Source organism: Cryptomeria japonica, unplaced genomic scaffold (assembly GCF_030272615.1).
Source record: "Cryptomeria japonica unplaced genomic scaffold, Sugi_1.0 HiC_scaffold_35, whole genome shotgun sequence".
Lineage (NCBI taxonomy): Eukaryota > Viridiplantae > Streptophyta > Pinopsida > Cupressales > Cupressaceae > Cryptomeria > Cryptomeria japonica.
In genome coordinates, this window is record NW_026728857.1 from 147,501 (window position 1) to 162,500 (window position 15,000).

At 60.0% G+C, this 15,000-nt stretch overlaps 1 non-coding gene across 1 annotated transcript; it reads right to left on the reverse strand.

Moving 5' to 3' along the window:
• Nucleotides 1–3,615: 3,615 nt before the first annotated feature.
• On the reverse strand, nt 3,616–3,734 carry LOC131862164 (5S ribosomal RNA). The gene has a single exon (XR_009361190.1). It is a non-coding gene; the product is annotated as a 5S ribosomal RNA (ribosomal RNA).
• Nucleotides 3,735–15,000: the final 11,266 nt, after the last annotated feature.

The window sequence follows — 15,000 nt, forward strand, 5'->3', positions numbered from 1 at the left end:
GGTGCGGCGTGCACGAAGTCGGAGCCCGGTTTGCCCCGGGTGCGCACCTCGCGTGCACCTTCGCCGCGGTGGGCACCATGGCGTGCACGAAGTCGGAGCCCGGTTTGCCCCGGGTGCGCACCTCGCGTGCACCTTCGCCGGGGTGGGCACCTTGGTGTGCAGACCTTGGCTGGGTTGCGCGCCCTGGTGGGCACCATGGTGCGCACCAAGGAGCGCTCCGAAGTGTGCTCCAAGGTGCGGCCTGCACGAAGTCGGAGCCCGGTTTGCCCCGGGTGTGCACCTCGGGTGGGCACCTTGGTGCGCATGCCTTGCCTGGGCTGCGCACCAGGGCGGGCTCAAGATGGCACCCGCGTTCCTTTTTTTTCACTATCTTTCAAAACGGAAATTTTAAAATCTCATTTTTTTTTGCCTTTTTCTGGAAATTAGTGAAGGCAGCGCATCAAAGGTGCGCACCTCGCTGCCCACCACGGTGCGCAACGCCGGTGGGCACCCGGGAGTGCTTCGAAGTGTGCTCCAAGGTGCTGCATGCACGTTGTCGGAGCCCGGTTTGCCCCGGGTGCGCACCTCGCGTGCACCTTCGTCGGGGTGGGCACCTTGGCTGGGTTTGCCCCGGCTGCGCTCCGAAGCGGGGTTATTGGAGCGCCGCCTCTTTTTTTGTCGGAGCGTTTGGTGGGGTTTCTCGCATTGGCTCTTCCGAGGCCCGGTTGCCACCCTGGCGCGCACGAAGTCGGAAGTAGGGTTAATTGCCCGGGTGCGCACCTTTGCCAGGGTGGGCACCTTACCTGGGCTGCGCACCAGGGCGGGCTCAAGATGGCACGCGCGTTCCGTTTTTTTCACTATCTTTCAAAACGGAAATTTTAAAATCTCCTTTTTTTTTTGCCTTTTCTGGAAATTAGTGAAGGCAGCGCATCAAAGGTGCGCACCTCGCTGCCCACCTTGGTGTGCTCTGAGGTGCGCACCCGGGAGCGCTACGAAGTGTGCTCCAAGGTGCGGCGTGCACGTTGTCGGAGCCCGGTTTGCCCCGGGTGCGCACCTCGCCTGCACCTTGGCCGGGGTGGGCACCTTGGCTGGGTTTGCCCAGGGTGCGCTCCGAAGCGGGGTTACTGGAGCGCCCCCTCTTTTTTTGTCAGAGCGTTTGGTGGGGTTTCTCGCATTGGCTCTTCCCAGGCCCGGTTGTTGGGTGCGCTCCCACCCTGGCGCGCGCGAAGTTGGAAGTTGGGTTAATTGCCCGGGCGCGCACCTTCGCCAGGGTGGGCACCTTGGTGCGCACACCTTGGCTGGGCTGCGCACCAGGGCGGGCTCAAGATGGCACCAGCATTCCCTTTTTCTCACTATCTTTCAAAACGGAAATTTTAAAATCTCGTTTTTTTTTTGCCTTTTATGGAAATTAGTGAAGGCATCGCATCAAAGGTGCGCACCTCGCTGCCCACCTTGGTGTGCTCCGAGGTGCCCACCACGGTGCGCAACGCCGGTGCGAACCCGGGAGCGCCCCGATGTGTGCTCCAAGGTGCGGCGTGCACGAAGTCGGACCCCGGTTTGCCCCGGGTGCGCACCTCGCGTGCACCTTGGTGCGCACACCTTGGCTGGGTTGCGCGGCCTGGTGGGCACCATGGTGCGCACCAAGGAGCGCTCCGAAGTGTGCTCCAAGGTGCGGCGTGCACGAAGTCGGAGCCCGGTTTGCCCCGGGTACGCACCTCGCGTGCACCTTCGCCGGGGTGGGCACCTCGGCTGGGTTGCGCGCCCTGGTGCGCACCAAGGAGCGCTCCGAAGTGTGCTCCAAGGTGCGGCGTGCACGAAGTCGGAGCCCGGTTTGCCCCGGGTGCGCACCTTCGCCGCGGTGCGCACCATGGCGTGCACGAAGTCGGAGCCCGGTTTGCCCCGGGTGCGCACCTCGCGTGCACCTTCGGCGGGGTTGCGCGCCCTGGTGGGCACCATGGTGCGCACCAAGGAGCGCTCCGAAGTGTGCTCCAAGGTGCGGCGTGCACGAAGTCGGAGCCCGGTTTGCCCCGGGTGCGCACCTCGCGTGCACCTTCGGCGGGGTTGCGCGCCCTGGTGGGCACCATGGTGCGCACCAAGGAGCGCTCCGAAGTGTGCTCCAAGGTGCGGCGTGCACGAAGTCGGAGCCCGGTTTGCCCCGGGTGCGCACCTCGCGTGCACCTTCGCCGCGGTGGGCACCATGGCGTGCACGAAGTCGGAGCCCGGTTTGCCCCGGGTGCGCACCTCGCGTGCACCTTCGCCGGGGTGGGCACCTCGGCTGGGTTGCGCGCCCTGGTGCGCACCAAGGAGCGCTCCGAAGTGTGCTCCAAGGTGCGGCGTGCACGAAGTCGGAGCCCGGTTTGCCCCGGGTGCGCACCTCGCGTGCACCTTCGCCAGGGTGGGCACCTCGGTGCGCACACCTTCTCAATGTTTTCTTGCCTTTTCTGGAAATTGGTGAAGGCAGCGCATCAAAGGTGCGCACCTCGGTGTGCTCCGAGGTGCGAACCCGAGAGCGCTCCGAGGTGCCCACGAAGTCGAAAGTCGGGTTAATTGCATTGTTTTCCCCGGGTGCGCTCCGAGGTGCGCAACATCGGCGCGCACCAAGGAGGGCTCCGAAGTGTGCTCCAAGGTGCGCACGATGGCGTGCACCTCTGGTGCGCACGATTCGGAGCTCGGTTTGACCGGGGTGCGCACACCTTGGCTGGGTTGCGCACCTTTTGTGCGCTCCAAGGTGCGCACGAAGTCGGAGCTCGGTTTGCCCCGGGTGCGCACCTTCGCCAGGGTGCGCACCTTGATGCGCACGCCTTGGCTGGGCTGCGCACCTTGGTGGGCGCCATGGTGCGCACCTTTCGTGCGCTCCAAGGTGCGCACGAAGTCGGAGCTCGGTTTGCCCCGGGTGCGCACCTTGGTGGGCGCCATGGTGCACTCCGAGGTGCCCAAGATTGGTGCGCACCAAGGAGCGCTCCGAAGTGCGCTCCAAGGTGCGCGCGAAGTCGAAAGTTGGGTTAATTGTCCGGTTTGCCTCGGGTGCGCACCTTGCGTGCACCTTCGCCAGGGTGGGCGCCTTGGTGCGCACACCTTGGCTGGGCTGCGCACACCTTGGCACCCGCGTTTCCTTCATTTTAAATTTTTTTTTTTTACAATCTCTCAAGTGGGAAATTCTATAATCTCAACTTTTTTTGCCTTTTCAGGAAACTTTTGAATGGAGCGCATCATTGGTGCGCTCCGAAGTGTGCTCCAAAGCTCTCTCCAGCTGCGTGCACCTGCCCCGGCCGCGCACCCGGCCCCGCCCAGCTTCGCTCACCTGTCCCGGGCGTCTGGTGCGGAACCTTAGAGTAAGAAACATCACCGTGCACCTTGGCCAACGTGCGCGACTCGACCGAGCGCGCACTGGCCGAGGTGCACACCGATTTCACCTGGGTGCGCGCGCAGCACCTCGGGCGCACCGGGGTGCGCGCACAACGCCCGGGTTGCACCGTGGCCTGTGTGCTCGGGGCGCCTCGGGTGCGCGCTCGGTGTCGCCCCCGCGCGCGCGGTAGTGCGGGCAGCGCACCCCGGCCCGGCCCGGCCCCGACGAGAACGCAAACGGGCAAAAGGTTTATTCAAATAGCATTGCGACGCCCGGCGAAAAACTAAAAAAGGGTGCAACACCGGGACTTCCCGGGAGGTCACCCATCCCAGTACTACTCCGGCCCAAGCGCGCTTAACTGCGGAGTTCTGATGGGATCCGGTGCACTAACGCTGGTATGATCGCACCCGTTATGAGCTTGTCGCAGTGTGTACTTAGCAAACCGCGACCCACGTGCGAATCCACCCCGGCCACCCACCCCCGTCGAGGTGCACACCCTCCCTCGCGAAGTGCGCCCCGTTCGCCAAGTGTGAGCCCTGCCCGGGTGCGCGCACCTTGCTAGGGCGTCGGGTGTGCACCCGGCCCGGCCTACGTGCGTGCACCTGGAGGGGGCGTCGTGTGCGTGCAGTGTCCCGTCTGCAACGCGGTGCCCACACACCACCTCGGGCGCAACGACCTGCGCTCACATGTGGGCCGAGTGCACCTTGGTGCATGTTCGGGGCGCCTCGGGTGCACGCTCGATCTTGCCCCGGTGCACCAAGGCGCTCGGTTTGCCCCGGGTGCGCACTTGGTGCAAGGTGGGCACCCAAAATAGGGATCAAGCACCAAAACACAAGTTTCGGGATGCAAAATGGGACCCAAGGACCACAAATGCGTTCCAAGACCCATGATGGGTCCACGAGAACAAAAATGTGTTCCGAGACTTAATAAACAAATATTGGGTTTTAGGAGAAGAAACATGCTCTGATGCCCAAAACGAGAATCGACCCCGAAAAGGCCACAGGCCAAAAGTGGGATGCGAGACAAAAAAAAATGGGACCCGAGGACCAAAATTGGGTTCCCAGGTCGAAGACAGGGCAACCGGACAAGAAACGACCTCTAAGGCTCGAAATGAGTCCCGACGACTAAAACTTGACAAGAAGCACCCATCAGGCACCCAACTCGACACCCATGGGATGCCGACCCACCCGGGCTTCCACCTAGCACACCTTGGCACCCACCCACCCTCGCACCCAACCTCGCACCCAACTTAGCACCTTTGAACCCACATTGGCACTCACCCTGACCCTGGCACCTTGGAACCCACATTGGCACTCACCTTGACCCTGGCACCCACCTTTGCACTCACCTTGGGACCCACCCTGGCTCCCACCTCGGCACCCACCCAGACACCCACCTTGGTTCCTTGGCACCCACCTTGGATCCTTGGCACCCACCCCGACACCCACCTTGGCACGCAACTTGGCTACTTGCCACCCACCTTGGCTCCTTGACGCCCACCCCGACAACCACCCCGTGACCTACCCTGGCTAGGGTTGGTGCACACCCACCCTGGTGCCCACCTTGGCACCCACCCTATGACCCACCTTGGCACGCACCTTAGTACCCACCCCGTTACCCACCCTAGGACCCACCCCGTGACCCACCTTGGCCAGGGTGGGTGCACCCACCCTGGTGCCCACCTTGGCACCCACCCATCCTAGCACCCAGCCTGTGACCGGGCTTGGAACCCAACCTTGCACCCGCACCCGTCTTGGCCAGTGTGGGTGCGCACCCATCCTGGCACCCACGTTGTGACACACCCTTTAACCCACGCACCCTAGCACCCACGTTGGCACCCACCTTGGAACCCAACCTAGCAACTTGGCACCCACCCCGTGACCCACCTTGGCATCCACCATAGCAGTCGCCGACTTGGCACCCACCTCGGCACCCACCTTGACACTTGTGGACCCACCTTGCCACTCACCCTAGCATCGACCCATCCTAGCACCCACCCTGGCACCTTTGCACCCTAGCACTCACCCATCCTAGCACCTAACCTGTGACCCACCTTGACACTCACCCTCGCACCCACCTTGGAACCCAACCTAGCACCCACCCACCCTGACACCAACCCTAGCACCTACCCACCCTTGCACCCACCCTGTGACCCATCTTGGCACCCACCCATCCTACCACTCAACCTATCACCCACCTTCTCACCCACCTTGGCATCCACCTTAGCACCCACCCACACTGGCACCTTGGCACCCACCTCGGGCAAGGTGGGTGCACACCCACCCTGGCACCCAATTTAGAACCCACCGAGCATGTTACCCACCTTGGCACCCACATTGCAGCCCACCCTAGTACCCACCCTATGACCCACATTGGCATCCACACCCTAGCACCCAGGCACCTCGACACCCGCCTTGACACCCACCCTAGCACTGAACCTGTGACCCACCTTGGAACTCACCCTAGAACCCACCCACCCTGTGAACCACCTTGGCATCCACCTTAGCACCCACCCACCTTGGCACCCACTCTAGCACTCACCCATCCTAACACCCAACTTGTTACCCACCTTGGCACCCGCCCTCGTGTCCACCTTGAAACCCACCCTAGCACCCACCCACGCAGGAGCCCACCTTGGCACCCAACCTAACACCCACGCATCCTGGCACCCAACTTGTGACCCACCTTGGAACCCACCCTAGTACCCACCTTTGAACCCACTATATCACCAACCCACCTTGGCACCCACCCTATGACCCTCTTTGGAATCCACCCTAGCACGCACCCACCCTGGCACCCACCATGGAGCGCACCCTAGCACCCACCCACCTCGGCACGCACCTCAACACCCACCTTGGTGTGCGCACTGCGCCAACCTCTCAAAGACCCTATGTGGTGCGCTCCAAAGTGTACACCTTTGGTGCGCTCCAAGGTGCGCACCTTTGGTGCACACCGAGGTGCACACCAAAGTGTGCACCGAGGTGAGCACCAAAGTGCACTCCAGGGTGCACACCAAGGCGTGCACCTTTGGTGCGGTCAATGCAAACGAATTCGGAAGTTGGGGTCGATGTCCTAATCGCTGCTGCAGACTACACGTATGAGAATCGGACAAATAGCTTTATATAGGGGAGGTGTTGCGTTTGATGGGTCGACTCCCCTGGTTGTGTGCACTGCACCAACTTCAAAGACCCTGTCTTGTTTAAGAAGTCAAAAGTTGGGGTGGATGTCCTAATCATTGCTGCAGTCTACGCATGTATGAGAATCAGACAAATAGCTTATATAGGGGAGGTGTTGCATTCGGTGGGTTGACTCCCCTGGTTGTGCGCACTGCGCCAACCTCAAAGACCCCGCATAGCAGAAGAAGTCGGAAGTCGGATTTTGGTGAGCACCAAGGCGTGCACCTTTGGTGCGGTCAACGCAGACGAATTCAGAAGTTGGGGTGGATGTCCTAATCGTTGTTGCAGGCTACACATGTATGAGAATCAGACAAATAGCTTATATAGGGGAGGTGTTGGGTTTGATGGGTCAACTCCCTTGGTTGTGCGCATTACGCCAACCTCAAAGACCTTGTTTTCGTTAAGAAGTCAAAAGTTGGGGTCAATGTCCTAATGGCTCCTGCAGGCTACACATGTATGAGAATCGGACAAATAGCTTATATAGGGGAGGTGTTGGGTTTGATGGGTCGACTCCCCTGGTTGTGCGCATTACGTCAACCTCAAAGACCTTGTTTTCGTTAAGAAGTCAAAAGTTGGGGTCGATGTCCTAATTGCTCCTGTAGACTACACATGTATGAGAATCAGACAAATAGCTTATATAGGGGAGGTGTTGGGTTTGATGGGTTGACTCCCCTAGTTGTTCGCATTACACCAACCTCAAAGACCTTGTTTTCGTTTAGAAGCCGAAAGTTGGGGTCGATGTCCTAATTGCTCCTGCAGGCTACGCATGTATGAGAATCAGACAAATAGCTTATATAGGGGAGGTGTTGGGTTTGATGGGTCGACTCCCCTGGTTGTGCGCATTGCGCCAACCTCAAAGACCCTGCATTGCGGATGAAGTCGAAAGTCAGAGTTTGGTGTGCTACAAGGTGTGGTCGAAGGTGCTCACCTAGGTGTGCACCTTTGGAGCACAGGAAAAGTGCCCTCCAAAAGTGCGCACCTTTGGAGTGCACAAAAGTGCCCTCCAAAAGTGCGCACCTTTGGAGCGCAGAAAAGTGCCCTCCAAAAAGTGCCCTCCAAAAGTGCGCACCTTTGGAGCGCAGAAAAGTGCCCTCCAAAAAGTGCCCTCCAAAAGTGCGCACCTTTGGAGCGCAGAAAAGTGCCCTCCAAAAAGTGCCCTCCAAAAGTGCGCACCTTTGGAGCGCAGAAAAGTGCCCTCCAAAAAGTGCCCTCCAAAAGTGCGCACCTTTGGAGCGCAGAAAAGTGCCCTCCAAAAAGTGCCCTCCAAAAGTGCGCACCTTTGGAGCGCAGAAAAGTGCCCTCCAAAAAGTGCCCTCCAAAAGTGCGCACCTTTGGAGCGCAGAAAAGTGCCCTCCAAAAAGTGCCCTCCAAAAGTGCGCACCTTTGGAGCGCAGAAAAGTGCCCTCCAAAAAGTGCCCTCCAAAAGTGCGCACCTTTGGAGCGCAGAAAAGTGCCCTCCAAAAAGTGCCCTCCAAAAGTGCGCACCTTTGGAGCGCAGAAAAGTGCCCTCCAAAAAGTGCCCTCCAAAAGTGCGCACCTTTGGAGCGCAGAAAAGTGCCCTCCAAAAGTGCGCACTTTTGGTGCGCACCAAGGCGCTGGTTCGGTCGTTGCAGGCGAGTTCGGAAGTTGGGGTCGATGTCCTGAGCGGAGGTGCAAACTACACAGGTGTCGGAATCGGACAAATAGCTTATATAGGGGAGGTGTATGCTTCGATGGGTCGACTCCCCAGGTTGAGCGCACCGCGCCAACCTCAAAGACCCTACGGTATGGATGAAGTCGGAAGTTGGGTCCGATGACCGATTCGATTAGTAGGTATGCTCATGAGGTCGGAATTTGGGTCCGATGACCTGCCATGTGCAGGAAGGCGAATGTTGACACTGTGCGTTGCAAGGTGCACACCAAGGCGCTGGTGCGGTCTTTTTAGTCGAGTTCGGAAGTTGGGGTCGATGTCCTGATCGGAGGTGCAAGCTACACAGGTGTGGGAATCGGACAAATAGCTTATATAGGGGAGGTGTATGCTTCGTTGGGTCGACTCCCCGGGTTGAGCGCACCGCGCCAACCTCAAAGACCCTACGGTATGGATGAAGTCGGAAGTTGGGTCCGATGACCGATTCGATATGTAGGCATACTCGCGAGGTCGGAATTTGGGTCCGATGACCTGCCACGTGCAGGAAGGCGAATGTTGGCACTGTGCGTTGCAAGGTGCGCACCAAGGCGCTGGTTCGGTCGTTGGAGGCGAGTTCGGAAGTTGGGGTCGATGTCTTGATCGGAGGTGCAAACTACACAGGTGTGGGAATCGGACAAATAGCTTATATAGGGGAGGTGTATGCTTCGTTGGGTCGACTCCCCGGGTTGAGCGCACCGCGCCAACCTCAAAGACCCTACGGTATGGATGAAGTCGGAAGTTGGGTCCGATGACCGATTCGATATGTAGGCATACTCGCGAGGTCGGAATTTGGGTCCGATGACCTGCCATGTGCAGGAAGGCGAATGTTGGGACTGTGCGTCGCAAGGTGCGCACCAAGGCGCTGGTGCCGTCGTTGCAGTCGAGTTCGGAAGTTGGGGTCGATGTCCTGGTCAGAGGTGCAAACTACACAGGTGTGGGAATCGGACAAATAGCTTATATAGGGGAGGTGTATGCTTCGATGGGTCGACTCCCTGGGTTGAGCGCACCGCGCCAACCTCAAAGACCCTACAGTATGGATGAAGTCGGAAGTTGGGTCCGATGACCGATTCGATACGTAGGCATATTGGCGAGGTCTGAATTTGTGTCCGATGACCTGCCATGCGCAGGAAGGCGGAATTTGGGTCCGATGACCGAGTTGATGGCGTGCCATGCGCAGAAAGGCGGAATTTGGGTCCGATGACCGAGTTGATGTTGATGGCCCGCCATGCACAGGAAGGCGGAATTTGGGTCCGATGACCGATTTGAAGGCGTGCCATACGCAAAAAGGCGGAGTTTGGGTCCGATGACCGAGTTGATATTGATGGCCCGCCATGCGCAGGAAGGCGGAATTTGGGTCCGATGACCTGACATACGCATGGAGTCCGACTCGGGGGCCGATGTTCGATTCGATGACTTGCATTGTGGGTAAAGTCGGAAGTTGTGGTCTTTGACCCGATTCGATGACCAGACTTCGGCTGCTTGAGAATCGGACAAATAACTTATATAGGGGAGGTAGTGTTCTCGAGCATCCTCCCCCCGTGCCCGTTTATGTCGATTGATGCTGGTGCTCGACTGGTTGGAGCGCTCGGATGCAAAAATCTTGCACCAGGATTTATCGATTGTGATGGACACGGCAAGTCTCCTGATTGCTATGCAGGAGCTCATCGTGAATCTCTATGCGGCCTTGGTATGGACTCGACCTGCGGAATGGTTCGGCAATGGTAGTCGCTCCAACACGTCCTTGCAATGGCCACAGAGGTGATTCGACTAGAGCTCCAGTCTAGCTTTTGGGTTGCTTGGCGGACTGGTATAGCCGCGATCGAGTTCCGGCCATGAACGTTTTAGATAGCTCTTGGGCTTTCTGGGACGGAAGTCGGAAGTTTGGGCTGTTGTCCGATTTGATGACCATTCTTCGGATGTGTGAGAATCGGACAAATAACTTATATAGGGGACTGTGTTGTCTCACGCAGCCCCCTCCGTGCCCCTCTATCTCGACCGATGTTGGTGCTTGAAAGGGTTGGGATCGCTCGGATTTATAAACGTGCACCACCATTTGTCGAGTGTGAGGGACGCGGCAGGTCTCCTAAATGCTATGCGGGCGCTCTCTGAGAATCTCTATCCGGCCTCGACACAGACTAGTCTTGCTGAATGGTTTGGCACTGGTAGTCGATCCAACACGTCGTTGTTGTGGCCGCCTAGGCGATTCGATTCGAGCCCCCGTCTAGCTTTTGGGTTGCTTGGCGGATTTTGCCCTATCCGCAAGTGAGCTCGGTCCCTAAACGTTCGAGAAACCCGATTGCTATGCGCCGACTCTCTTTCTTGCGAGCCTCCATCTAGCTTTTGGGTCTCTACGGAACGGAAGTCGGAATCTGGGACCGTTGTTTGATTCGACGAGGCAGACTACGGTTGTGCGAGAATCGGACAAATAACTTATATAGGGGAGGTGTTGACTGGAGCATTCTCCCCCGTGCCCCTCTAACTCGACCAATGCTGGCGCTCGAACGGTGGTAGCGCTCGGATTTTCATTGAGCGCCAGCATTGGTCGATTTAGAGGGGCATGCGAGATTCCCGAATGCTATGCGAGGGCTCTAACGGAAATGTCTATTGGTTTCGGTATGGATGCAATTGCGAGTGGTTCGGCAAAGGTAGTCGTTCCGATGCGTCCATGTCGTGGCCAAATCGATAATTCGATTTGAGCCCTCGTATAGCATTTGGGTCTCTCGATGTGATTCCGCATTCCAGTCCCTTTGGGCACTGCTTGAGCCGCATCCCAGGGGGTTCCCTTCCCAATAATCTGCCTCGCAACCCGATTGCTATGCGGTGAGGCTCCTCGGCCGCCTCGGAACTATCTGTGTATCAGACGCATCGCGGGATAAGGGGTTGGCAACGGTAGTCGCCCCAAGCGCGTCCGATGCTTGGACCATTCCGAGGCGGCCCTGAAGCCTCTTCCGTCTAGCCGTTGGGTCCTTCTCGCCGCATCCCTCGCCTCGCAACCCGATTGCTATGCGGTGAGGCTCCTCGGCCGCCTCGGAACTATCTGTGTATCGGACGCGTCGCGGGATAAGGGGTTGTCACTGGTAGTCGCCCCAAGCGCGTCCGATGCTTGGACCATTCCGAGGCGGCCCTGAAGCCTCTTCCGTCTAGCCGTTGGGTCCTTCTCGCCGCATCCCTCGCCTCGCACCCCGATTCCTATGCGGTGAGGCTCCTCGGCCGCCTCGGAACTATCTGTGTATCGGACGCGTCGCGGGATAAGGGGTTGTCATTGGTAGTCGCCCCAAGCGCGTCCGATGCTTGGACCATTCCGAGGCGGCCCTGAAGCCTCTTCCGTCTAGCCGTTGGGTCCTTCTCGCCGCATCCCTCGCCTCGCACCCCGATTGCTATGCGGTGAGGCTCCTCGGCCGCCTCGGAACTATCTGTGTATCGGACGCGTCGCGGGATAAGGGGTTGTCATTGGTAGTCGCCCCAAGCGCGTCCGATGCTTGGACCATTCCGAGGCGGCCCTGAAGCCTCTTCCGTCTAGCCGTTGGGTCCTTCTCGCCGCATCCCTCGCCTCGCACCCCGATTGCTATGCGGTGAGGCTCCTCGGCCGCCTCGGAACTATCTGTGTATCGGACGCGTCGCGGGATAAGGGGTTGTCACTGGTAGTCGCCCCAAGCGCGTCCGATGCTTGGACCATTCCGAGGCGGCCCTGAAGCCTCTTCCGTCTAGCCGTTGGGTCCTTCTCGCCGCATCCCTCGCCTCGCACCCCGATTGCTATGCGGTGAGGCTCCTCGGCCGCCTCGGAACTATCTGTGTATCGGACGCGTCGCGGGATAAGGGGTTGTCACTGGTAGTCGCCCCAAGCGCGTTCGATGCTTGGACCATTCCGAGGCGGCCCTGAAGCCTCTTCCGTCTAGCCGTTGGGTCCTTCTCGCCGCATCCCTCGCCTCGCACCCCGATTGCTATGCGGTGAGGCTCCTCGGCCGCCTTGGAACTATCTGTGTATCGGACGCGTCGCGGGATAAGGGGTTGTCACTGGTAGTCGCCCCAAGCGCGTCCGATGCTTGGACCATTCCGAGGCGGACCCGAAGCCTCTTCCGTCTAGCCGTTGGGTCCTTCTCGCCGCATCCTTCGCCTCGCACCCCGATTGCTATGCGGTGAGGCTCCTCGGCCGCCTCGGAACTATCTGTGTATCGGACGCGTCGCGGGATAAGGGGTTGTCACTGGTAGTCGCCCCAAGCGCGTCCGATGCTTGGACCATTCCGAGGCGGACCCGAAGCCTCTTCCGTCTAGCCGTTGGGTCCTTCTCGCCGCATCCCTCGCCTCGCACCCCGATTGCTATGCGGTGAGGCTCCTCGGCCGCCTTGGAACTATCTGTGTATCGGACGCGTCGCGGGATAAGGGGTTGTCACTGGTAGTCGCCCCAAGCGCGTCCGATGCTTGGACCATTCCGAGGCGGACCCGAAGCCTCTTCCGTCTAGCCGTTGGGTCCTTCTCGCCGCATCCCTCGCCTCGCACCCCGATTGCTATGCGGTGAGGCTCCTCGGCCGCCTTGGAACTATCTGTGTATCGGACGCGTCGCGGGATAAGGGGTTGTCACTGGTAGTCGCCCCAAGCGCGTCCGATGCTTGGACCATTCCGAGGCGGACCCGAAGCCTCTTCCGTCTAGCCGTTGGGTCCTTCTCGCCGCATCCCTCGCCTCGCACCCCGATTGCTATGCGGTGAGGCTCCTCGGCCGCCTTGGAACTATCTGTGTATCGGACGCGTCGCGGGATAAGGGGTTGTCACTGGTAGTCGCCCCAAGCGCGTCCGATGCTTGGACCATTCCGAGGCGGCCCCGAAGCCTCTTCCGTCTAGCCGTTGGGTCCTTCTCGCCGCATCCCTCGCCTCGCACCCCGATTGCTATGCGGTGAGGCTCCTCGGCCGCCTTGGAACTATCTGTGTATCGGACGCGTCGCGGGATAAGGGGTTGTCACTGGTAGTCGCCCCAAGCGCGTCCGATGCTTGGACCATTCCGAGGCGGCCCCGAAGCCTCTTCCGTGTAGCCGTTGGGTCCTTCTCGCCGCATCCCTCGCCTCGCACCCCGATTGCTATGCGGTGAGGCTCCTCGGCCGCCTTGGAACTATCTGTGTATCGGACGCGTCGCGGGATAAGGGGTTGTCACTGGTAGTCGCCCCAAGCGCGTCCGATGCTTGGACCATTCCGAGGCGGACCTGAAGCCTCTTCCCTCTAGCCGTTGGGGCTTTCTCGCCGCATCCCTCGCCTCGCACCCTGATTGCTATGCTGTGAGGCTCCTCGGCCGCCTTGGAACTATCTGTGTATCGGACGCATCGCGGGATAAGGGGTTGGCAGTGGTAGTCGCCCCAAGCGCATCCGATGCTTGGACCATTCCGAGGCGGCCCTGCAGCCTCTTCCGTCTAGCCGTTGGGGCCATCTCGCCGCATCCCCCACCTCGCACCACGATTGCTATGCGGTGAGGCTCCTTGGCCGCCTCGGAACTATCTGTGTATCGGACGCATCGCGGGATAAGGGGTTGTCACTGGTAGTCGCCCCAAGCGCGTCCGATGCTTGGACTATTCCGAGGCGGCCCTGCAGCCTCTTCCGTCTAGCCGTTGGGGCCATCTCGCTGCATCCCCCACCTCCTCGGCCGCCTCGGAACTATCTGTGTATCGGACGCATCGCGGGATAAGGGGTTGGCAGTGGTAGTCGCCCCAAGCGCGTCCGATGCTTGGACTATTCCGAGGCAGCCCTGCAGCCTCTTCCGTCTAGCCTTTGGGGCCATCTCGCCGCATCCCTCGCCTCGCACCCCGATTGCTATGCGGTGAGGCTCCTCGGCCGCCTGGGAACTATCTTCGTATCGGACGCATCGCGGGATAAGGGGTTGTCACTGGTAGTCGCCCCAAGCGCGTCCGATGCTTGGACTATTCCGAGGCGGCCCTGTGGCCTCTTCCGTCTAGCCGTTGGGGCCATCTCGCCGCATCCCCCACCTCGCACCCCGATTGCTATGCGGTGAGGCTCTTCGGCCGCCTTGGAACTATCTTCGTATCGGACGCATCGCGGGATAAGGGGTTGTCACTGGTAGTGGCCCCAAGCGCGTCCGATGCTTGGACTATTCCGAGGCGGCCCTGCAGCCTCTTCCGTCTAGCCGTTGGGGCCATCTCGCCGCATCCCCCACCTCGCACCCCGATTGCTATGCGGTGAGGCTCCTCGGCCGCCTTGGAACTATCTTCGTATCGGACGCATCGCGGGATAAGGGGTTGTCACTGGTAGTCGCCCCAAGCGCGTCCGATGCTTGGACTATTCCGACGCGGCCCTGTGGCCTCTTCCGTCTAGCCGTTGGGGCCATCTCGCCGCATCCCCCACCTCGCACCCCGATTGCTATGCGGTGAGGCTCCTCGGCCGCCTTGGAACCATCTTCGTATCGGACGCATCGCGGGATAGGGGGCTGTCACTGGTAGTCGCCCCAAGCGTGTCCGATGCTTGGACCATTCCTAGGCGGCCCTGAAGCCTCTTCCGTCTAGCCGTTGGGGCCTTCCCGCCCCATCCCTCGCCTCGCACCCCCGATTGCTATGCGGTGAGGCTCCTCGGCCGCCTTGGAACCATCTGTGTATCGGACGCATCGCGGGATAAGGGGTTGGCACTGGCAGTCGCCCCAAGCGCGTCCGATGCTTGGACCATTCCGAGGTGGCCCTGAAGCCTCTTCCGTCTAGCCGTTGGGGCCTTCCCGCCCCATCCCTCGCCTCGCACCCCGATTGATATGCGGTGAGGCTCCTCGGCCGCCTTGGAACTATCTGTGTATCGGACGCATCGCGGGATAAGGGGTTGGCACTGGTAGTCGTCCCAATCGCATCCGA